Source organism: Chelonia mydas, chromosome 11 (assembly GCF_015237465.2).
Source record: "Chelonia mydas isolate rCheMyd1 chromosome 11, rCheMyd1.pri.v2, whole genome shotgun sequence".
Lineage (NCBI taxonomy): Eukaryota > Metazoa > Chordata > Testudines > Cheloniidae > Chelonia > Chelonia mydas.
In genome coordinates this window covers 21603778-21628473 of record NC_051251.2, presented here as the reverse complement: position 1 = coordinate 21628473, position 24696 = coordinate 21603778, and the positions used below count along the sequence as shown (strand labels likewise).

The window sequence follows — 24696 nt, the reverse complement described above, 5'->3', positions numbered from 1 at the left end:
ATAGAGGCTTGAAAAAAGCTGAGAGTTTTCACAGAGTCTAAGTGCACTGTGTGGTCGGTATGATATTACAAAAAAACAAAGCTAGCACAGTGGAAGAAGAAACTTGAAAATGCCTTTTTTTCCTGAAATGTGTTGATAGCTAAAATTTGCTGAAAATGATTGTTTACTGCCAGATAAATAAGATGCTAATTAACAACATGTACATATAATTGTCACATTTACTGTAGATTAGTAGAGCTTCATTACTTTCAAACACTAGTAATATTTCCTTGTTTACTGGAAATGTCTCACTTTTGCACTAGGAAAATTTAGAGTCGCCCTCATGATGAGTTGTCTCTCTGTGCAGTTTAACTAGCGTAGGAAGATGGTGCAATGCTAAACTTTAGAATGCCTCGGAATTGGAATGTCCATAATTTGCCCTTTTTTTCTGAAAACCTTACTCAGTCCTCCCTTAAGTAGAGATGGCCCTGAGCCAGACGATTCTGATGTAGATTTTAAACCTCTTCGCTACCAAGTCTGGGAGTGTTCAGAACAAGGGTTTGATTGGGACTATAATGAAGATGGGGCCAACTGAAAATGTGGCTACCGGTCCTAATGATTTCACAACTACTATTCAGATCACCAAGAAAAATATCCTTTTCAATGTATGCCTATAGGGTAAGGAACTTGATCCCTTTTACACATCCATCCATGCCCATCCTTTACTACTTTGAAAATCAATAACTTTTTTTAGTCAGAGGAATTTACTACTTTCACCACTGTCTGCCCTTCCGAGTGATCCTACATTTTCCCTCAGATACTAAGGCTACTTTGTATGTTTGAAATTGTTATTTTATTTGGACTTCTACTGTGTATTTTTCACAGTTCTTTCTATTTCCACTACAAAATCCCAATTTTCTTGTCAATAGGACTGGAGTGGGCACTTCCTAAATACCTTTTTTGTTCTTTTTATTGCATAAAAAGGAAAGGAATTAGCTGGGGTTCTTCACAAAATGAATGGTTTATATTTAACAGTGTGTCCCCTCATCCTCTAAACTCCATCATCAGAGCACAGTTTCAATGCACTATTTGGGTCTTCCCCAATTCCCTTGTGTGCTTTTTTTCCCTTCTGTGCTCCCTACACATAGAAAGATTTAACAGTTTGAATGCTGCAGGGTCTGCATTAGCAGATATGCTTTCAGAATCAGGGTTAAACTATGATTGGGAAATTAACATAGTGGCTCAAGTCGGTGAGCTAATCAGTTTTTGTAGGCACTGTATTTTCACACCAGTCTGTGGACGCTCTGTTGTTGTTGTTTTTTTCTGAATATTTACATCTTTACATTTGGTCTAATTACTTTTGAATTGACATTTCCCTGGCTATGGAGTATGCTACAAAGATTTGTTCCAACTTTTAGTTTAATCTTGACTCAGATAACTATATAGAAGTCTTATTCCCTTCCTCATTGGCAGGATAAAAGTAATCCACTTGGTGCTTCTAATCAAGCCAATCTCACGAGGTCCTAATTTCCCCTTGGAGTTACCTGAAACTGTATCCTACAGGGGAGAATAGGCCCTCTGATGGCTACAATCCACAGCCTCTGGAGAATTAAATTTTAGCATATCTCTGTCTCTGTCTCTCTCTCTCTCTCATACACACAATTCCTCTCATTTTTTCTCGGTGTTTACTTACTAAGAATTAATTCAGTTTCATTTTACAACCAATAAAGAATACCTCATTTGGCACGTTCATGTGTCAGCCAAGCCTAACAAATGGTCATACCCATAGAATTCTTCAAAGAAAATATGAACAGTAGTTTTCCTACCATGGAAAAATGTTGCCTTAGTTTCTCTTGTTTGGTGTTTTAGCCAATAACAGGCACAACAAAACAAAGGGCCACCCATGTGAAGTCTTTGTACAGAAAACAAAGAAAAATACTGGCCTTTGAAGTGCTTCTTTATCCCAGTCTTGCAAGGTATCTGTTTGCAATTAAGTGCTATTCTGGAAGAAAACATAAATTCACTGATGGTAAAGGTTACATATGACACAAAAATTGGTGGAGTGATAAATAATGATGGAGACAGTTATATGGATTGACCTGGATTACTTGGATGAGATGGGCTCATTTGAATAATATCCTTTTTAATAAACCCAAATGCAAGGTCCAACATCCAGGATTCTCTGTAACTTGAAGTCTTTAAATCAAGATTTGAGAATTTATGTAACTCAGCCAGAGTTATGGGCCCACTGCAGGAATGGGTGGATGAGGTTCTGGACCTGCAATGTGCAGGAGATCAGACTAGATGATCATGATGGTCCCTCCTGGCCTTAGAGTCTGGAAGGAACAATGGGGGAAGATCAAAGTGATTTTAGACACTTAGGCATTTACCTGCCACTGGGCTATGGACTGTTCTGGGTTGGTTTCTCTCAATGACTCCTGTTGAAGCTGTTCCACTTGTTATAACTAATTGAATAATCATGGGACCAAAGAAAGAGAGAGAGAGAGTGACTCCATAGCCCAGTGGATAGGGTATTCTTCTTGGATTTGGGAGACTTAAATTCAAGTCTCTGTTCTAATGACTGTTTAATTAATTACAAAGAATAGAACAGTTTCAACGGGAGATTGAAAGACAGACCCACCCTGGAATATTCCATAGTATAGTAGTTAAGGGACTTGCCTAAGAGATAGAAGATTTGGCTTCAAATCCTGCCCCAAATCAGGCAGAGGGTAGAATGGCACCTGGGCCTCCCACATCCTGGGTGAGTGTGCTCACCACTGGGCTAACAGTTGAAAGGAGGCACTGTCATTATGTGTGTGGGCTTCTTGGGTTTTTGTATGTGTGAAAAAGGACTTAGGTGTCTAACTTCCTTACAGGGGCATGGTGTAGGATACTCCACTTTCCTTGGCATTTCCTAGTGGCTAGCCAAGGCAGCTCCATGCTCAGCTCAGTGGCTGTGGATGGCCATTCTGAGGTGCCCATGTATTGTATAGGGAGCCTAACTCTGTATATTCCATTAGGCAGAAGAGCACCAATAGTTAGGCATTGCGATGCTGAGCCTAAGTCCTCTTTGTGGATCCAGTCCAAAGAGTGAGGGAACGCTTATAAGTTGGAAGACTATATCCTGAAAAGCAGGAAGAGGACTTAGGGGTCATCACATGAGCTCCTGGAGGGATGCTGTACCTAAGAGTGTGAACACAATCATTGGATATATAAGCAGGAAAATATCAAGCAGGAGAAGGGAGGTAGTAATACCTCTGTATGGCGTTAGTAAGACAGTTTATAGAATACTGTCTCCAGTTCTAGTGTCAACACTTCAAAAAGAATGTTGACAACTTGAAAGAGTTCAGAAAAGAGCTACAAGAATTATTCTGGAAAATTTGCCTTATAGCAAGAAACTCAGACATGTGGTTTATCGATGAGAAAGTTAAAAGGTGACTTGGTCACAGTCTACAAGTACCTACCTACATGGGGGAAAAAATTCTTGTAGCAGACAGCTCTTTAATCTACCAGAAAAAAAAGCATAGAGAGATGTGATGGCTTGAAATTGAAGCTAGACAAATTCAGACTATAAATGTGGTGCAATTTTTTAACTGTGAGGGTAATTAACCATTGGAATAATTTTCCAAGGGACATGGTGGATTATCCATCACTTTAAGTCAAGGCAGGATATCTTGAGAAATTATATTCTATATCTCAAAATGAAGCTATGGGCTTGATACAGAAATTAATTTATGAGGTTCTTGCGCCTGTGTTACACAAAAGGTCAGACTAGATTTCATAATGGACCCTTCTGGCCTTAAAATCTATGAAGACCTCCATAAGAAGTCTATCTCTCAGCCTGGTTCCATCTGGCTGGAAGCATACAGCCCCTGTTTGATCCATCAGCACTGACAGGAGAGGGGAATTTCAGTCAGCTCTCCACCTTTTGAACTCCTGTGAAAGTTAGCAACCTGGTTTTCCATCCCAAATCACAAAATACCACTTCAGACTTCTTCTCCCTCAACAACCATATCCTTTCTCCAACAGGTACATTCTCTGAATTAAACCCTGTAACTAAGTAGTGCTGGCCTTGGTGGCTATTTTCAAGTACCTATGTGGGAAAAAAATTCTGATGGTAGGTGGAATTAATCTTAATCTAGCAGAAAAAAAGCATAATGAGAGATAAAGGTGCAGTGATAGACTAATAGTTTAATAGTTTTTCTAATAGTTTCACTGTGTGTGTGTGTGTGTGTGTGTATGTGTGTGTGTGTGTGTGTGTGTGTGTGTGTGTATAAAAACACTACTTCTTACCAATGGCATCTCCCAGAGTTGGAGTTCAATTTATTTCCCTCTCCCTTCTCCTCCACGACAGCATGACTCTTGCAGTTGTAGAGACGTGTAAAGGAAGACCAAACATTTCCAAGTACAGAAGAGGTTTTTGTAAATGATAAATGAAAATAACATTTATCTTTTTGCTGCAGTCAGCACTTTTTTGCACATCGTTCCATGTACATTTATCTCAAAACAGGCATAACAGTCTGAGAACCATCCTATATCTGCAACATTTTAATATTTAAAATACTCTGATAAGATTATTCTGCTTGTAAAATATATCAGTGTTTTGAGTTTTGTTAGCAAGATTTTGTAAAATAGAATAATTGTGCATGCTATCAACATCTAAAACTAATAGACAATTAGTTTGGTGGGGATTTGAAATGTGACACTCTCTGAACATTTTACAAATGTGTTTTTATTATTACCAATTATAAGATTAATTTAATGTAAATAGTAGCATTTTTCTAGTGGGGAATTAAAGGAGGGGAAAAAACAAACACATGTTAAGGTATAAGATTCTGATTACATACAGACCTTCCCAAATACAATATGTCTTTACTTAAGTCTTTGAAATACACATATTGGCTTAAACACTCTCTGCTGCTATTCTAAACTGAAGTTAAAATGTATGATAAATGAAAACAATCACCACCAAACTGTGGACATTTTTTCTTTCATTCTTCTTCTGAGGCTTATCTTGATTTTTACTTATAAATTCCCTAACTGTTTTATAGACATCTATCTCTGTGCTTTCCAAGCTGAGCTGTTCTTTCGCAGGGACGATTTAGGGAAATTCACACAATCAACTTTGTGTCAATTAGACTAATTGACAGCAAGTTTAACACTTATTTCTGAACACTCATTTATTACTTCAAATATTTTCTTATTACAAATAAGTGCTAAAACCTTAAGGTCTGATCCAAAGCCTATTGAAGTCAATGGATCTTGAATCAGGATCTTAAAAAGAATTCCTCCACCTCCTAAAATACTCTTTGAAAGGCTTTATAAGTGTCCAGACAGGTGATGATGGGAGTCTAGTGCCAGAAGACAACTTCATCATGCTACACTTTTGCAAAATAGTTCGATAATTCCAAAAAGGATGCAGTAGAGCTAATAAAAGAATAGCTGCCAAATTTCTAGTTTTTATAGAATCATAGAAATGTAAGGCTGGAAGTGACCTTGAGAGGCTAGCTTGCCCATTTCCCTGTGCTGATGAAGGACCAGGTATACCTATATCATCCCTGGCAGGTGTTTGTTTTCTCCAAAACCTTTTTCATACGGAAGAAGAATGAGCATGAGAAAAATATCTGATACTCCCAAGACATCCTTTGTTTGCTTCCTTTGTAGTAAAAATATGACAATCTACTTTCTTTCTAACTTTGGGAAGAAGCACCCACAACTAGGAACTGGTATGCCAAATTTTAGCCCACAGGAAAATTTAATTTCTAAGTCAGAATGTGATTAGACAGCAGGTCTTCAACAGAGATCCTGTGAGTCTTTAGCAATAGAGGTGCTGCTATCATAGGCTTGATATTTCAAAAGTTTACTTCTGAGCATAGTGCTTAGCGCCATTAGCTATCCTATTGATTTTAATGGGAGAACTGGTATTAGTGAGTGTAACTTTCCCAGTTAGTGTTTGCAGGACTTAGTCAATATTGCTGACTCCTGCAAATTTTTGTTTTTGGCCCCTGTAGCAATCTTTGAGTGATGCCAAAATCTCTGGCCATCACATGATCTGGGGGAAGTAATGTAGAGAGAGAAGCTCCTTTAGTCTAGGGGACATTGCACTAAAGTGTAAGCTCCAACACCATGCATTCTAGTCCTGGATGCTATTAATATTTCTGTGCACTTTATAACCCTTACTATGATCCAAAGCCTAGTACTGCTCCACAGTAAGGCATAAGTATCAGTCACACTTCTGATAGATAACTGAGATCTTGCAAAAAGTTTCCTGCAGGCAGAGGTGCCAGTGGAACCTAGTTCTCTAATATAACAAAAGCCTAATCTCATCTGTTTTTCCATATAGTCTTTTGTAAGAAATGTAGCAAATAACATGCTTCTGTTGTCCAGGCTTACCACACTGTTGAGAAGCTAGAAAACCCTAATGAAGGGATTGTTGGATTTAAGAAGCCCTGGTATATAGGCAACTTAGAGTATGTCTACACTGACAAGTTTCTCCGCCACAAGTTATACCACTTTTATTAAAACGCTGGAATTAAACAGCTGCTGTGTGTCCACACTGTGCTCCTTGTGATGCTGGAGCGCATCCACATTAGCAGCTCCTGCAACAGCTCCTGCAAAGACAGCAGTGCACTGTGGGTAGCTATTGCACTGTGCCACTGGCCGCAGGGTGCTTTGGGAAGGGTTTGCAATGCCTCATGGGACAGGCACAGCCTCACATGATGCAGATTTCCCAATTCCATTGTTCCATGGCGCGCGCGCACACACACACACACACACACACACACACACACACACACACACACACACACACACACACACACACACACACCCGCCTCTGTGTTCAGCAGCACGAGCATTCCACATTAATGGTTTGCTTTGTGTCCCAGAGCAGATCAGCACAGCACACAAGGGCTGTCAGAAACGGTGCTTGGAAAGGGGTAGGGCACATCTCTGCAGGGCAGCCGAGTTCAAAACAATGAGCAGAGCAGTCACTTGAGGCATTATGAGACAGCTCCAGAGGCCAATTACGGCGCAGAAAGCAATCAAGTGTCTACACTGACAATAGGGGACTGGAGCCTCTGCGCAAATAGCCTTATGAGTCTCGTCGAGGTGGGCTTTTTGCAGCGCTGCAACTGAGGAGTTTCTGCACACAAAGTGGCTTGGTAGCATGTACACGTCTGCAGTTTGAGCACAAAAAGCTGCTTTACTGCGCAGAAACTTGCCAGTGTAGACAAGCCCACAGAGAAGTGATGGAAATGACTAGCCCTGATATAAAGGTGACTGGGGAGCCCAAGAGGAGGGACAAAAGGATTTGTGAAATTCTGATAGGAAGATCAGCAAATGAATACCTGTTGCATAATAAGTGGGAACCAACTAGCGGAAAATGTACATGGAAACTTAGTATTATGTTGTGGGGAAACTAACATATGAAACACTAGGTACAAAGGTGATTCTGTCTCTGGAGTGGGTGTTTGGGGCATTACTGATGAACTTTAGAGCCGGCTCACCAATTTGAATCCTGCCCAGTGTAACAAGGATTAATAACTGTTCCCATGTAATAGCAGCTTGGTAGCCCCTATAGGATATGCATTTGGTAACTCTGAGTTTCATCTCCCATGTCACAAACTGCCCACTGTGCTTTGCCCGAGACAATTACAAGCTCTACGGGGCAGGGACTGTTTCTTACTAAGTGTTGGTACAGGATTCAGTACAATGGTGGTCCTGATCCCAGTTTAATGCTCTAGTGTGAGCCAAAATGGCCATACTCATGATAAATCTGTGAGAGCTGGTAACCCTGTGATTGTCACATACGCTGGAGGTGAGAACTGGGAGTTCAAAAATCATATAGACTCACAAAATATGATTTAAATTTTTAATCTCATGATTTTAGGGTCTAATTTATTTTTTAATTTATTTTATTATATTTTTAACTTCTGGGATTGGGGACACTGCTGAGTAGCCCATAATGTAGAGCACTGGCACTGCACACAACTCCATTAAGCATCCGAGATAAAGTCCACTGAAGTCAGTGGAAAGATGCCCATTGACTTCAATGGATTTTGGATTAGGCCCTAAAATACTAAATAACTGAAGGTGCCCTTCAGTTATAATAATCAAGAATTTTTAAAATAATAATAATAATAATAATAATTAATAAAAACCTCTTCCTTTGTTGTGAATCAGTTTGAACATAATAAACCTTGTTTTTGGTTATACAGTTTGTGATGTCAATGAATGGAGCATTCATTCTGAAATGGAAAATTTCAGTGTAATGGAAATCTTTTCAGTGGAGTAAATCATTTTTGGCAAAGTCAGTTTTAAGCTGTGTAATTTTCTCGGTTGGTTTGGAAACAAAGTGATTTAATGTTTGGAAGTAATTTAATGAGGGGAGTGGGGCAGGCATGTGCAAAGAGGTTGGGCTCTCCTGTCACTGCTTATAAGCCCTATATTTTATCAACATGTCACAGAACAGATGCAGTATGCTATGGTGGGCTACGCAATCACCATGACAGTTCTTGAGTTGCTGATAAAGTTTGAATATTCTTTGCATGCATAATTACATAAAATCTCTGTCACACCATATAAGCAAAAATAATTAACTAATTGAAAAATGCTTCTATACCTGTCATCGTATATGGTTCCAGAGATTCTTTTTTGCCTTTTTTTCAACTTGTTTTCAGGCCATGCACCAGTACCTTATCTGCATAGCTAATTCCTTTATAAATAAAGTCCAGTGCTATTTCCATTTTAGTTCAGCAATATTCTGCCCAGGTTCACTTTCATTTTGAGAGTCTTTCAGGAAAGCAGCAGTTGCTCCTTGAGTCAGCCCAGCTGGCAGTATTACCCAGGATTATTTTCAAATGGGAAAAATAGCTGCCTGTAAAGTTAACTGAACTGCTTGAGGAAAAATGGACCAAATGAGAGGAAGGCTCAGATTTTTAAAGGCATTTAGGTGTTGCTCTGGTAAGTATTGCAATGCTTAGTTGACCTAGGAACCTAAGAGTCCATCTACACAGCAGCTGGGAGGTGTGATTCCCAGCTCAGGTAGACATGCACACACTAGCTCTGCTTGAGCAAGCCCCTAAAAGAAGCAGGAGGGTCCCAGTGATATGGGCTAGTCACCCGACTTTGCACCCAAGAGTTGGGCAGGATTATACGCTGTACTTGGAACATCTTCAAGAGAAACTCATACCAGCATACCCATAGTTTAGTGGTCAGGGCACATTCCTGGAAGATGGGAGACCTCCGTTCCAGTCCCTGCTTCAAATCAGTCAGAGCAGGGATTTGGAAATATGTTGCCTTCATCCCAGGGGAGTGCCCTAATCCTTGTGTTATACAGTAGGAAGGCTGTGTCTCTCTCCTTTCTAGCAAGAAAGGGCTGACCTGGTTTACACACCTATACCTACACCTAGGAGACAGTTCACAACTGTGAATCCTAAGCAGAGGTAAGTGCATCCCTCTGGTTTGTCAGTTTGGCACCTAAATACCTTTGTGGATCTGGGCCTAAAGCCCCTCTCCTTTCCTCTCTTATAGACTCTTGGCTAATGTTGGTGGCTCCCAACTCACCTTGAGTGCTGCTGTGAGTCCCATTTTTAAAGTGCCTGATTCACCACATGAATTGTATAGGGAACCTGGGCTCCTAACTCAGGGCTGTGGATTCCATTCAGTGGCAGAGCACCTAAACATTAGGCATTGCAATGCTGAGCTTGAGTCCCCTTTGTGGATCTAGCCCTAAGGCCCAGATCCTTACAAGTGTTTAGGCACCTAACTCCCATTGATTTCAGTCAAAGTTAGGCCCAGATCCTGAAAGATATTTAGGCATATAAGTGCCTAAATCACTTTTGAAAATGAGACTTAGGATTCTACGCAATCTAGGCATTGCAACACTGACAGGAGCAATGCCTAAAATACCCATACAAATCTGGGCCAAAGTGATTAAACTCAAATCATTAATATAAGTTTTATAAAAGTCTGTATACCTGTCATAATCCACACTCTATATTGCCTCAAATCAGCAGATCGCCCTTCCTTTTTCTTATGTTAAACACAAACAAACAAACAAACACACTTGTACAGTCAGCAATTCTGTTTAGCTTTCACAAAGTTCCCTACATTTTCGTAAGTGTTTGTAAAGTTTATCATTCATAAAAACAAAGTTAGATAATTACTCTAGGCAGTGTTCAAATATGATTTCTTTATAAACTGTCACATTTAAAGTAGCTAAAAGGCTCAGTCCAAGAAACTACTGCTTACATTTAGAAAGATATGGTGTGGTTAGGAACGCAGAGCTACTACAGTACCTCATTTCAATGGCACCACTATGTTTTCAAAATAATAGAGAACATTAATATTGGGTGTTTCTCTCAGGGAAGTCTTACCACATAAGTCATTTAATATTAGACTGGTCAAAACCCTTACAAATATAGGGCAAGATTATAATCAGCCCCCATATGAGGGTGGAAGAGGGAGAGATGGTGCAAGTATCCTCCTATTTCCCTTACACATCTGTGCAAGGGAGGGGCACCATGACATTCTTTGCTTGCAGAGAAGCAAGGGTGGTCCAGTGGCTAGGAGAGTAGCCTGTGCTTCAGAAAGACCCAGGTTTAATTCCCTGGTCTTGCATAAACTCCCTGTATGACTTTGAGTAAGTAACTTAGTCTTTAGTTTCTCAGTTCCCCATCTATAAAATGAGGATAGTAGCAGTTCTATACCTCACAGGGCTGTTGTGAAGATAAACACATCAAAGATGATAAGGTGCTACACTGATCTGGGCTGTCTATGTACAAGTAGATAGAACTCCACAAGGCTGCTGGCACTAGCCTCACTCAGGTGATCAGAAAGGGGTGGTATGGGAACAGACACTGTGCCTTTCAAAAGCTGCAGTCCAGAGAGTTTCGGTTAAGAATTATATTTCTCTGAAACTACAATTGCCACAGAACATTTTAGCTGGTCTATTTTGGGCTCTATGGTTTAATATTTGTCAGCATTCCATTTATGATAGGTGCATTAATAAATCATTAAGGGTCAGATCCTATCACTCTTATTCAAATTGAGAAATACCTTAACCATGGGAATGCTTGTGGAATAAGGTGCATTTCAATGTAAGGGTGGTAGAATCAAGCCATAATTAAGATTCATCAAAGCATTTTGCTCCTGTTGGACTTTTTTTTTTTTCCAGGAAGGGGAATAGAAATAACTGGTGCATCGGTCTAAAATGTCCCCTATTATTATTAATTATTATTATTATTTATTTATTAATTACTTGCATTATAGTAGTGGTTTGATGCTCCAGTTGGGCCTGAGTATTGTGTACAAACATATGTCTGCCTGGAAAAGACAATGCCTGTCTTACTACCTTAATTTAAGATAAAATAGAACAAATAGATGAAACAAATACATGGGACAGAGAGGAGAGAGGGAGGGTGGGGTAACAGTAATATAAGCATTTTTTTTTATCACAAACTAGCTATGTCCGCAGTTTTTAGGTACAGACAGTTTTGTTTGTTTTTGTTCAATCCACACCATGATGTGGGGAATCTTGGAGCTTAGTGACATTAGATGTGCATGTTATCTCATGTTTTTGGGTGGCTGGCAGGAACACCACTTTGGTAGAGCCATCTGTTAGTACAGTATTAATTGTTCTGTGTTATAGAAATAGATATAACCTCAGTATGATTATGGCCTTAATTATTTCCAGAAACCTTTATAATTGTATGAAACAATTTGTATTTTTTTTTTTTGGAGGAAGGGAGAGAGCTAGAAAAAAATTAATGTATGGTGTTTTAACTATAAATAAGTAACTATCCTCCTTCCTTAGTAATCCGAAGAGATAAATACAGTCTGTTAAAACACTTGGTGTGATTTTGTTTTTATAGTGAGTGAAATACTGAGCTAGCTACTTTAACTGATTGACTATATAGTGTGTCTATTTATAATCAAGATGATTTTTTTGAAATATTCCTGCTAATAGTTTCAATTAGATGTGATTTAAATTAGGCAGACATTTGTTTTTTAGTAGATTTCCGGTGTATTCTACACCAATGCTTCAACAAAATACACTTTCTCAAGTGTCAGCAAACTGGAAAAGTGTTGCACTATAGGCCTTTGTTTCTTCTTTAGCCTACTATGTTAGAAAGAGAGAGAGAGAATGTCACTCTTGCTCAGAACTCTTCAATTCTTCTTTTGCCTTAATATGTTACAGAGACAGAAACTCATGCTTATAACTCTTCATAATATCTACATTATGAAAAATACATAACTTTTTTCATTTGGAAATATCAGAAATGCTGATCAGTAAAGACAAATATTAGTTTTGGGGAATGTTTAAGTTAATTGAATCTAATACTTCCATTTGGGAAAAGAAACAAAGCTTTAATTCCTAATGCTAGTGTAGCCACCAGTTTTTGTATTTAATATCAGCCAGTCCATATACTGCTCAGAGCAGAAACGTTGGCATGCTTGTTTATGGGCTCAATATAAATTAAGGCATATATCTAAGTTATGCTGATTCAACTGGGTGAATACAGTGTAAATATTGCAAAGATTTTGTAAATATTATAAAGATGCAAATATTATGTATCAGTGTTGTTTCTTTTGTGATCCTCTCCTGGTACAATAAACCCTTAAACGTGAATTCACTCTTAAAAAGCTGACTATAATAAGTAACTTTTATATTATCCCTTGAGAAGCATATCTGAGAGGCCTGTGCTCACCTACTATATTAAAATATTCTAACTTTTTTCCCCTAAGTCATTTTCCTTAATAACTTTTTTACTATAAAAGTAAATCCATGTTTTATTAAAATATTTTATTCATCTTTAAAATTTTAATTATCTGCTGTTTGGCATCTTTATGGGAAAACATTAAAGTGGCAGTATTATTTTCAAGAAAGGAAGACTATTTTTATGACGTTCATGACACAGAAAGAAGGTAGTGTTCTGATGAGAAGGTGGAAGGCCAGACTCTCCTGCCTTTGAGGAAGGCCAATTAGAATAACCAACTGTGGTAAACTAACACAGCCATGTCATGTTCTCCTCAACAGTTCCTTCCTCTTAAGTCCACATGCTTGATGAGACAGCTATTGATGCTAAATTATGCTGTAATTTTCAGGTTAACTGCTGATGATTTAACTGCTTTGAAGTAAATAACCAGTTCTGATTTACTGTCTCAACAGATTTATAAAAAGCTTTTTGAATGTGCAGTTTAAAAAAAGATTGTTATAGCTCTACACCTCTATAAATCTGCCTTTATTGTTCAGCATAGATGCCAGGCTGCTAGGATCCCATTACAAGTTTACAATCATTTGGCAACACACTTGAAACTCACTAAAGCAGAAATTAGAGATGTGTTGGTTTTCCACTGTTCACATTTGTTTTTGACGTGAGATTGGCAGCAGAAAATTCACTCCCTACAAAAATATTTAGCCCTTGGGATTACCTTATTTCACTGTGTTGGCAAGTTTCGCATCCCCCAGCCCCCATGTCATATTGTAAAACACAGTTCATATACAGAGCTTCATGGCAAAAGAGGTGAAAAATGAGGCATTAAAAGAAAATGGCACCAAGTTTGCTCATCCCAGAAACCTAATTTTTTGAAAGGTAGACAGCATTTCACAGCATGAATAAACTTAGAAATATGCTTAAAAATAAGGCCCAGATTCTGCTATCCTATTGTAAAACTCATGACCCAGGGACAGAGTTGATGGGAACTGAGAGGTGAACCTTGTTAAGCTTCCTTGTAATGCTTCTCTTAGGCAGATGGCTTTGGCAGGAAAAGTGACTTCTAAATCATGCAGATCCCAGGAATCAATGATGAAAGAAAGCTGCTGCCCCACTTTAAAGTGGCCCCTGTGCAGTGATGGCTGAGCACCTTCTGCTCAGACAACATCTTTCATGCTATGTCCATGCAAATATTTCTCTACAAAGAAGGGGGAGATATGAATTGACACTTGAAGCAGTATTGACTCCTTCACAGGTATATTCTTGGATAGTTGCGAGGCTCATACTGTATTTGTTAGCTGTAGTTCATTCTATGCTAGTCTCCACAAATTGGTAAGAGGCATGCTAGTATAGAATGAACCACTGCACAGGGGCCACTTCATAGTGGGGCTGCAGCTTTCTTTTATCATTCATCCCTGGGATCTGCATGATTTAGAAGTCACTTTTCCTGCCAAAGCCTTGTGCCTAAGAGAAGCATTACAAGGAAGCTTAACAACGTTCACCTGGTAAGGCTTCTCCAGAGTTAAAGAAAGTGTGCAGAGCACCCGTTCCTTCAATTTTGTGCAACCAACCCAATTATACAGATATCTGCTCTCCTATAGTTGTGTTAACAGAAGTAAGTGTATTGGCTTGATTGGCCAGATTCTTCTTTCAGTTATACGGATGCTACTCTGTGGAAGTGAGCACCATAAGTGACACCATAGGCCAGAGAGTGGAATCTTTACTCATCTTGGTGATCACTTAGGAGAGGTCCCTTTGAAGTCAATGGAACTATGCTTGTCAGTAAATATTCAAAATAAGTGTTCTAAAATTGGGCCTCGTGGTATTACTAAATTGATCACACCATAGGCAGGATAAAAATTCCCATGTTAATCTAAAGGCTAAACTCAGAATTTTCAAGTCTGAGCGCCTAAAATTAGTTTCCTAATTCCATATTTAGGAACCTAAATATAAAGCATGTTTTTCAAAGTTGCTTGCAGCTCCCACTCATTTCAACAGGACTTGCATATGTTCATCACTTTTTAAAAATCTGGCTGTTTTTATTTAGGAGCCTAAGTATAGGTTAGGATCCTAACTTTAAACTCTTAGGTTTGAACATTTTAACCTAAAACTCTCCCCTCCCTCCCACAAAAAATCATTTTTTAAAAATAAGTGCCTCTTAGTAGACTGTAGGGTTGAACAGAATACATATAATGCCTTTAAAATGTATTCTAACCCAATTTTTTGAAATTTAAATTCCCTGTTGTTTAGGGAACAAGGTCACTGCACAATGTCATTTCATTTGAGAAATTTAGGGTGAAGGTTCATGAAGCTCTGAAGAATGGTGGTTTAAATTTGATTTATTAGACTTTTCCAAACTCTTTACAAATACAAATTGAAACAAAGTGATGTTCTGGAAAAGCTGCTTCCTCAAAAAGAATAAATATTTGGGGCTGATTCCTCAGAAGAAAATGGATGGATACTTCTCATCAGTTTTTGTTTGTTTGTTTGTTTGAAATAAATTTGACTTAATAATACTTATGGCATATTTGTCAGAAGCTCAGTATGTATAAATGAGTTTGATTAATCTAAGTAATGTTTTGCAAATGGTGCAGGATTGATAATTATGGAATATGGTTATCCAGAGGAGAGGCACAGCATAGGGCAATGCCTGTCTAGTCTGCCTCGCAGCATCATGCCAGTGTGTATCAACTATTAAATAGTTGGTGGGATCGATGCTAGGTGTCTCTTGGATCTGGAAAAAAAACAGAGGCTCATTTCCTTTAACGAGGACCTGTCTTTTTTAATAAGAGGCATTTAAAAATATATCTTGAGAGGTGAAATTTGAAGGCAGTAACATAAAGCCACCAACCAAATTGCTGTCTCTTGCCCTCCTCCTGAATTAAATTCTTTATTACTTTTGCACATACATTCTTTTGTCTCTTTCTTTAAAAATAGATACTAATATCCCCAGAACTCTCACTATTGTATTGTGAGTCTTGCAGTATTTGATGTATTTCTGCTGGAATCTCAACTTTCATTGTTGGGGTGGGGTGGGGGACGAGGTTTACAGCCTTATCAGTTATGGAGAAAAGCTTGAAAGAAACAAGAGCACTATAAAGGCTCAGAAACTAGAAGGTAAGAACCCAGATTTTATTATTATTTAAGACTGTCATGCTTTTTAAGCCATCTCATGACTTTCAGAAGCCTGACTTTTTTAAAAATTTTGGGTGGGTGATACTGCCTTCAGCAGAATCTACTCATGTCACATTATTGTAATTAACCTTTTGCCTCCTTATTAGACATTGTTAACTGCCACTGCGGAATGCAGTCACCAGAGGGCTCCGTTATCCCTCCTGTTTGGGAAAGAGCAGTACTTACAGAGGGCAGGGTGGGACTAGAAGCGACTAGAGTGGGAAGCTGTGGGACAGCAGCCTGGGAGCTGGCTATGGGGAAAAAAGCTGGGCAGTTTGGGATCTGGGACTGAAAGATGAAGAGCTAGGCTGGGAAGCAGCTTGTTGCTGGCAGAGTGGCCAGCAGTAGTTGTGCCAGGCTTAGACTTGAGAGTAGACTGCAAACACGAAGCTGTGCAAACAGGTCTGAACAAGAAGGACCAAAGGACTGAAGTCTGGCTAGTGGATGATGGCCTCCTGAAGAGGAGAGACCTCCAGTAAGTATCCATTGCATTAAGCCTGAGCAGTGGTAGCACCAGCATCTTCTGGGTGTGGGCTAGACAGAAAATTATTGGGGGGGGGGCTGTGCTCCTGTTCCCCGTGAGGCCTTGCCTCTTTCCGTAGCCCTGCCCCCTGTTTCTCCTAAATTCCAGCCCTGCCTCCTCCTCTTCTCACCCCCACCCCAAGAGCCTGCCTCCTGGTTGGGGATGTGGTTGCTCCTCAGCTATCCACCATGCTACGACTGCTCAGAGCTTAGAAATAGCCACCAGGATGGGAGGACCTGGTTCCAGGGCCGGCAGAGCCCTTGAAGAGCAGCAACCAAAGGAGGCATGGCCCAGAAGCCTGGGTAGGTCAGTCCGTACAGCTGTGGGGCGCCCCAGATCCTCTACCTATCCTGAGCGGCACGCCCCGGCAGGCGTGGACACAGCCCGGGGGCTGCTCTTGGGGACCCTGATGCCCCACCTGAGCTAACTCCAGCACTCCTGCTTGTGGCACTGCTGTCACCTTCAGAGCTGTGCAGCCAGAGAGCAGCCGCTGCTACAGGGTGGCTATGGCAAATTTTGTGGTGGTAATCGCCATTGCTAGGCCACCCCATAGTGTCACCCCGAGCCTGAGGAGCCTTACTTCATACCCCTGTAGAAAATTTTGACTCTTTGGTCTAATATTTTGACCAAAACCTGAATATTTTTGGCTTAAAACTCAAATATTTCAATTGAAGCTGGCAATGTGGTTCCTCTTGGGACTTGTAGTTTGCATACCTCATGCTCCTGCTTTCCTCTCTGGCTGGAGTACGTCTCATGGTGAGGGGAGGATAGTACCTCAGAGGAGTCCCTTGCCATGGGGGGGAGGGATAGCTCAGTGGTTTGAGCATTGGCCTGCTAAACCCAGGGTTGTGAGCTCAATCCTTGAGGGTGCCATTTAGGGATCTGGGGCAAAAATTGGGGATTAGTCCTGCTTTGAGCCAGGGGGTTGGACAAGATGATCTCCTGAGGTCCCTTCCAACTCTGATATTCTATGATTCTATGTAATCCAGCAAGGGAGCCTGGGTCCTAGAGAAAATGGAAATGCCTAAGGCATCTGAACTACAATTTCTATGAGGCCCTGTGGGGCCAGTATTGAATTTAGATATTTTGGTTTGCATTTTTTGATGAAACATCAACATTTTCCAATCAAAGCAGACAATGATAGTGAAAAAATGTGTTTAACCAAAACCCGATTTTCTATAAAAAAAAAAAGTTACAAGAGAAAATTCTTGACCAGTGCTACTCTTTATATACAGACACTTACACGTGAACAGCACTATTGACTTACTAACATTCTATAGCTTCTTCATTTCATTCTCATAATGAACACTCTATTACCCCCACCAGAAACTGCACACAAGTTGAAAATTCAAAACATAAAATCTACTACTATATTAAACTGGCCAAAAAACAGATTTTGTTTGTGAATTCCTTCCCGCTCCCAAAATCAGTACAAAAGATCTACAGTAGAACCTTAGAGTTACAAACACCAGAATTATGAACTGACCAGTCAACCACACAGCCCATTTGGACCTGGAAGTACACAATGTGGCAGCAGCCAAGACAAAAAACCAACCAACCAACCAACCAACCCAAATACAGTACACTACTGTATAAATATAAAATACTAAAATAAAAGGGGAAAGCAGCATTTTTCTTCTGCATAGTAAAGTTTCAAAGCTGTATTAAGTCAATGTTCAGTCGCAAACTTTTGAAAGAACAACCATAATGTTTTGTTCAGAGTTATGAATATTTCAGAGTTATGAACAACCTCCATTCCCAAGGTGCTTGTAACTCTGAGGTTCTACTGTTTACTAAACTCCCATATAAAACGGTTATTTCTTTAAAAAATGGGCTAGAGTTTTATTTGGAGCAGCAGGAGGAAGCGTCACCATCTACAAAATTACATTTCCCAGGTTTTAGGAAAAAAACAACATGTTTTGGGTTTGTTGGCTTGTCTTTGGTTTTTAATTATATTTTTGTCAAAAAGGAATTATATTATCCTTCAAAATATTTAGGTACAAACTTCCATAATCTATGTTCTGGAAAAGAACCTATATCTAAATATATATGGATTAATGGAAATAAATCTAACCACAATCCCAAAATGAAACAGAAGATTCACAGTTCTGGTGTCAAGGAAGCTCTTATACTATAGCTGATATGAAATATCATTTTGATGGCATTAGAGCTATGAAAGAAAATGATCTTTAAGTGTTAAAAACATTAATCAAGGACACATTTCCCTTGATAATTGCCATTTAGATTGTTGCTCCTCTCAGCGTTTAGTGGATCCTCAGATAGCACTCACAACATACAGTGTTCTGAGGTAGGAAATCCCCTGAGCCAGTGATGGGTAACCTGTGGCCCGCAGACTGCACACAGCTCCTCAGGGTAATCGCTGGCAGGCCGTGAGATAGTGTTTACATTCACTGTCCGCAGGCATGGCTACCTGTAGCTCCCAGTAGCTGTGGTTTGCCGTTCCTGGCCAATGGGAGCTGCGGGAAGCAGCGGCCAGCATGTCCCTGCTGCCCGCAATACTTCCCGCAGCTCCCATTGGCTGGGAACGGTGAACCGCCACCACTGGGAGCTGTGGGTGGCCAAGTCTGTGGACGGTCACTGTAAACACTGTCTTGTGGCCTGCCAGCAGTTTACCCTGACAGGCTGCGTGTGACTCGCGGGCCACAGGTTACCCACCACTGCCCTAAGCACTTTTTGAGGTTTTAGAAGCTTGATTTTCTATCTTAAAAATTTACAGAGGGTTTGAATTTATTACTCAGAAAGAGAAAGAGAATGTGCCCATTTCTGAGGAATTGTTAGCTTTGTTTAGTTTGGAATGCATCAAAAAAACCTTGCAAAAATCTTATTTCCCCCCCAAAAACTGCACGAGGACTATGTGCCCTTCCGCAGGATTTCTTAATCTCTGTTATATCATTTGGCCCCGGTACCAAAAATACACAGGCCTCTTCATATGTCAAAAAAAAACGGACTTTGTGCTAAAACATTTGGACAGAGACAATTTGTTAGTTTTCTTACTTGCAGTGGCAAAATCAAAGCCCTCTATGCAATATTTAGTGCACTGGATATTTTTGCTTTTACTGAGTCCTTCATGACAATAAAGTAACCAATAAAAAGATATAGAGTATTTTTTTTTCAATTTTCTGTGAGCTCACACTTCCTTTTGAAAGTCTTATTTCTAATGGAAATTAGTATGTTTATATTAAGAGCAATGCATGCACTATAAAAGACTATAAATATTTACAAACAATTGGAATTAAAAACACACAATATGTAACATGAAATGTAAGCTATTTTAGAGTTCTGATGACATCAGGATAACCTGGGGAATTACAGACCAGTCATCTTAACTTCTGTACCTGGAAAGACAATGAGGCATATAATTAAGCAATCAATTTGCAAACATCTAGAAGATGCTAAGTAACAGCATGGATTTGTCAAGAACAAATCATATCAAACCAACCTGATAGCTTTCTTTGACAGGGTTACAAGCCTTATCTTGTGGTAGATATGGTATATCTTGACTTTAGTAAAGCTTTTGATACTGTCTCATATGATATTCTCATAAACAAACTAGGGAAATGCAACCTAGATGGAGCTTGACATAATTATAAAAGGAAGGGCAACAACCTTCCTGTATACAGTACTATAAAATCCCTCCTGGCCAGAGGCACAAAATCTTTTTGCCAGTAAAGGGTTAAGAAGCTCAGCTAACCTGGCTGGCACCTGACCAAAAGGACCAATAAGGGGACAAGATACTTTCAAATCGGGGCGGGGCAGGGAAGGTTTTGGTCTGTCTGTTCTGTGTGCTTGCTGGACACAGATCAAGGAAGCAAGCAATCCAATTCCATTAGAATCAGTAAGTACTAGCAAGGGAACGTGTTAGCTTATTTTTGTTTTGGCTTGTGATTTTCTCTGTGCTGAGAGGAAGGTGTATTCCTGGTTTTCTTTTTGTAACTTTAAAGTTTGGCCCAGAGGAAAATCCTCTGTGTTTTTAAATCTGATTGCCCTGTAAGATTATCTTCCATTCTAATTTTACAGAGGTGCTTCTTTTACCGTTTTTCTTTCTAATAAAGTTCTATTTCTTTTAAAATCTGATGGGGGGGGATTGTGTCCTAAAAAAAAACAACCCAAGGTTGGTGTGTGCTCATCTTGTTTATTCTCAAGCCTCCCCAGGAAAGGGGGTTTGGGGGGAGTAGGAACTCCAAGTGGTCCTTTCCCTGAGTTTGTCTAAATCACTTGGTGGTGGCAGCATTCCCTAATCCAAGGTACAAGGGAAAATTTATGCCTTGGGGAGTTTTTAACCTAAGCTGGTAGAAATAAGATTAGGGGATCTCTCATGCGGGTCCCCACATCTGCACCCTAGAGTTCAGAGTGGGGAGGGAACCCTGACAGAGCTACTATAAGGTGGGTGCATAACTGGTTGGAAAACCATTCCCCGAGATTAGTTATCAGCGGTTCACAGACATTCTGGAAGGGCATAACAGGTGGGGTCCCGCACCGATCTATTCTGGTTCCAGTTCTGCTCAATATCTTCATCAATGATTTAGATAATGGAATAGAGAATACACTTACAAAGTTTGTGGATGATAGCAAGCTGGGAGGGATTGCAAGTGCTTTAGAGAATAGGATTATAATTCAAAATGATCTGGACAAACCAGAGAAATTCAATAAGGACAAATGCAATTACTTCATTTAGGAAGGAACAATCAGTTGCACACATGCAAAATGGGAAATGACTGCCTAGAAAGGAGTATTGCAGAAAGGGATCTGGGGGTCATAGTGGACCACAAGCTTAATATGAGTCAACAGTGTAACACTGTGGCAAAAAAAGTGAACATCATTCTGGAATGTATTACCAGAAGCGTTGTAAGCAAGACATGAGAAATAATTCTTCTGCTCTACTCCATGCTGATTAGGCCTCAGCTGGAGTATTGTGTCCAGTTCTGGGCACCACATTTCAGAAAAGATGTGGACAAATTGGAGAGGGTCCAGAGAAGAGCAACAAAAATGATTAAAGGTCTAGAAAACATGACCTATGAGGGAAGATTTTAAAAAATGGACAAAATTGTTTAGTCTGGAAAAAAAGACTTGACTCTTCAAGTACATAAAAGGTTGTTACAAGGAGGAGGGATAAAAAATGTTGTTCTTAACCTCTGAGGATAGGAAAAGACACAATGGGCTTAAATTGCAGCAAGTGAGATTTATGTTGGACATTAGGAAAAACTTCCAGTCAGGGTTGTTAAGCACTAGAAAAAATTGCCTAGGGAGATTGTGGAATCTTCATCATTGGAGATTTTTCAAAGCAGGTTAGACAAACACCTGTCAGGGATGGTCTAGATAATACTTAGTCCTGCCATGAGTGCAGGGGACTGGACTAGATGACCTCTCGAGGCCCCTTCCAGTCCTATGATTCTATGATAAACTATGCAAGTAATAAATTGCAATATCCGCACAACCCTTTCATATCTTTACAGTCCAATATTTCATACTAGCCTACACAACAGTCATCTCTCTCTCAATAAAGTTATCATAATGTGGTAATAAATACACTTTGAGCCAAAATTTGCCCTCACCTATATTCATGAACTTCAATAATGTTTTGAATATAAGAAATGTCTGTTGTACTATTCTTTCAAGAGTCCTTCATAGGAAATTGGGTGTATTTGTTTCTGGAGAGTGAAAAAGCAAGGATGATTTTTTTTAGCAGAAAATTTCTAGGAAAAGTGTCTTTACCATTAAAAAAGAAAGAAATTTCAGGTATGTACAATATGTTCAAATATAGATGCATTCAGTGGAAAGACTTTCCTTTTTGGAGCTATCTGAAGCTGTACACCTGGGGTATGCAACTGGAAAAAATGTTTAATTATGTAAAAAAGGTGTATGTGACAATCATTCTGTAGAGAAGCAGGCGTTAATCTATACATTTAGACTCATGCTGTTGAACCTACTTAGTAATTTCTTTAGTACAAAGTATGTTCTCAAATATATTTAAAAACAAGACAGCAGCCCTAAAAGGTATACTGCAGCCAACTTGCATGGTAACTACAGAACTGAAGAATTAAAAGTGGCTTAATGTGACTTTTAGTTCTTTGTGATAGCAAAATTGAAGAGATTAAAAGCCTGAGTCATAAAAAAAATGCATCTACTAGTTAAGAGGCTTTTTAATGTATTTAATAAAGTGTGTAATTAAGTTTTTTGAGTTAGGTGAATTTTGGTAATTCATTACAACTTTTTTCTCTTGTGAGCAATTTACCAGCTATAATTTACAAGCAGGGCATGTAGCACAAAAAAGTAGACAAAAGACAAAAAGAGCAACCGATCCATCAACACACAAAATACACAACATATGTTTGTAGATATTAAATGCAGTTGCTAAAGTGCACTGAATTTCCAGGTTGCTATTAGATGGAAGTGATATAATGACCCAGAGAGTTTATATTAGAAGGTGCATAGTTCAGCAGAGAGGAGACGTTGCACAGTGGGAGATTTCTTACTCTTTTCCGGCAGCTGCACTCTGAGGAGGCATGTGTGCATGTGGCTCTTCTGAAAATTTTCCTCCCCTATTGATACTGTGTGATTATGCCTTCTTTGTTTTCAGTGTCCTCAGAGTAACACATTTATGTGTGTGAATGCAGCCTTGTTATGTTCCTCTGATTCTGCCCCCTCCTCTCCTATAAAACTTCCCACTCTCAAAAACCCATATCCACAGCTCCTCCAGTAATAACCAGCTTCCCTGCAATAGCATTATTTTTTTAAGGTGTGCCAGGTACATTGCTAAATGTAATGGATTCTGGGTTCAAGAACTTGCATCTCCAGCAGCCAAATGTCAACAAAGTTGCTGCTCTTCACCCCCTGTCTGTCTCTCTCTGACTCCAAAGTGAGAGGCCGCAAAGGAGGGGAGATGGTGGAGAAAGCAACTTTGGGTTCAAGGACAGTTACCATGATGTCCCAGATCTGTCCCACCCTCACTACTGACCTACTGAATTGAATGGGGCTGGCACATGCAGCTAGTGACTCCCTCTAAGCTGTCTGTCTGCTTTCAGCTGCTCCAGTCAGCAGCCAGTGACTACTGCAGTAGCTTACAAAGAACAGCTTCTTCTAGTCCTGATGTAGACAGCAACAGACTGCTCCTCAGAGAAACAGAGCCGAATGGTAAGTGTAAGGGAAGGGTTCTTTCGGCAGTTAGGGGAGAGAGAGTGCGGCAACTGGAGAGCAGCAGAGGGCAGCAGTTAGGTAATGGGACACCAGTGGAGAAGCCACTGGATGGGGGCAAAGATTAATTTCCCTTTTTTCTGATTCAGACATTTCAGACTGTGTATCCAGAGTTAGAGTCCTTTTAAAATAAAGGAACATTTTGTTTCCTACCTCAGCAATAAATGAAGTAGCTCTTAGAGTATGCCATGAGCTCTGCAGAGGACCTAACCCTTTGCACAGGCTCTCCCATCTGTCACTGGCCCTTCAGAAGTGTGGTGTAAAATAACTTAAATGACAACAAAACATAAACCTTTGCATAAGCATTTTCCGAAAACTAGGTGCTTCTAGGACCTCCCTGAAGGACTTTTATGACTCAGACCCGAGTTGCCTTTGCCCTGCAGAGCATCTCCATTCTCTTTTATATCCTGACAAGGTCCACTGCCTGCATCAGCAATCATTACTCTGCATGTCTGTGGAAGGTTTTAGTGCCCAAGTTTAGGGCTTCCCCATAGAGAATCCCTGTATTGCTTTGGAGAGTCCTCTAATCTGTCCACCTGTTACATATGGCTTTTGCAACTGGAATCTCTGCTCTTGCACAGCTCCTCACAGGGGCTCCATATTGTGGCAGGAAGGGCACGAAAATAAATGCTAACAGCCCTCAGTGTTTGTTCTACTCTGTTGCTTGGCATCTCTTGGATTCTCAAGCAGCCTCAACTGTGACCATTTCTTTCTGATGTGGAATTTGCTACATTATCCATGTTTTTTTAACCTCTAGCCTTCACTATAAAATGGCCATCTACTGCCATTTCTTGTGAAATGTGAATGAGTAGAGCTGATCACAAAACAGGAAAACTTATCATGAATATTTCCATGAAAGATTGCCCCCCCCCTTTTTTTTGTTAATTTCTTGATTTTTTTTGACTAGCTGTGTTAAGGTATATGCAAGTATTATTTAAAAGCTATTTTTAATAAAGGAAAAAAACATCTACTTGTCCATGCATTACCTAATTTACCTGGAGAAGTCACATCCATAGGAAATAATTGTTGCCAATTATTTAATAACTTTTTAAAAATAGGATTAAGTAATTATATAACTATATAATACCA

At 39.7% G+C, this 24696-nt stretch overlaps 1 protein-coding gene across 1 annotated transcript in view; it reads left to right on the top strand.

The window, feature by feature from the left end:
• The window catches only part of LRP1B (LDL receptor related protein 1B), a 1293242-nt gene that overhangs the window by 577331 nt on the left and 691215 nt on the right, over positions 1–24696 (top strand).